The sequence below is a fragment of the Aplysia californica genome, unplaced genomic scaffold, assembly GCF_000002075.1.
Source record: "Aplysia californica isolate F4 #8 unplaced genomic scaffold, AplCal3.0 scaffold01332, whole genome shotgun sequence".
In the NCBI taxonomy this organism is placed as follows: domain Eukaryota; kingdom Metazoa; phylum Mollusca; class Gastropoda; order Aplysiida; family Aplysiidae; genus Aplysia; species Aplysia californica.
Window position 1 is genome coordinate 39,849 of NW_004798602.1, and position 1,219 is coordinate 41,067.

The following is a 1,219-nucleotide window of genomic DNA, read 5'->3' on the forward strand; positions in this document are numbered from 1 at the left end:
TAAAAATACCAAGGTTGTAGGAAAACAAGAAATTTTTAGGAAAACAAAAACAATTCTTAGGAACAAAAATAACAATTTTTTAAGAACACAACACAATGTTTTTTTAACACAAAACAATGTCGTGAAAAACAAAGCAATTTGAAAAGGAAACAAAAAAGTTTTCAGAGAAATCAAAAGATGTTCAAAAAGACTAACCAATTTTTAGAAGAAAAAAATACATCAGAAAAACAAAAATATTTTTAGTAGTAAAACACAACAACGATAACTATTTAACTAGTGCTGAGAGCAACTTTACAGCTAATCTACACCATTTTCACCCTACTGTCCACATTGCATCGATCCAGAAAAGGCCAACAGAAATACAGAATAGAAGAAGACAACCCCAGATGGAATAAAAAAGAAAGCATAACGATTTGAAGTTGACACCTGTAGCAGCAAAGACGTAAAAAAAAATACCAAGACCAACTTATCATTAATATTTAAAATACAAATAAATTGATTCCAATTATATATTATTTTTCATTTAATAGCCTATACTATTATAGTGGTTATGACCTAAAAAATAATATAATTATAACAACTAAAAGAAAAAAATATAAAGAGAATTTACAGTAATAGTAAAAAAGGCTTTAAAAAATGACTAATGTTCAAAACCCTATATCTGTCATCCACTTGCAAATTTATAATTCAAAACTTTGAACAATAGAAGAAAAGTAAATGAAATCACCAATTCTAATTGGTTTTATATAGCCTACATATCAAGGATGTTATCTAGCTACAACTCATCATTTAAAACAATGGACAACAAAAGGAACCCTAGGAGCAAAAGAACCATCAGTAAAAGATTTCTATAGTAAAAAAAACTGTCTTCTAGTTTTAGAAGAGGTTTTACGGCGCTCAGGTCATATGAGGGCCAGAAGATTAGAGGTGTTACAAGAGAGTAACAAACATTTATAAAAAAGAAGAAGGGGAGATAAGGAAGATAGATGTTTGATAGGAAAGAAGGAGCAAACCACACCAGAGCACCCGCCAACCACGCACTGTCTGTTGAAGACACATCCACTATGGACACAAAAACAGTTTCTTTTTGTTTTAGTGAGAGTTTTATGGACACTTGCAACACAATAAAGTCATAAAAGTGCTGAAGATCAGAGGTGTTACAAGAGAGAGTAACAAACACAAAAAAGAAAGAGGGGAGATACCGACGATAGATGATAGG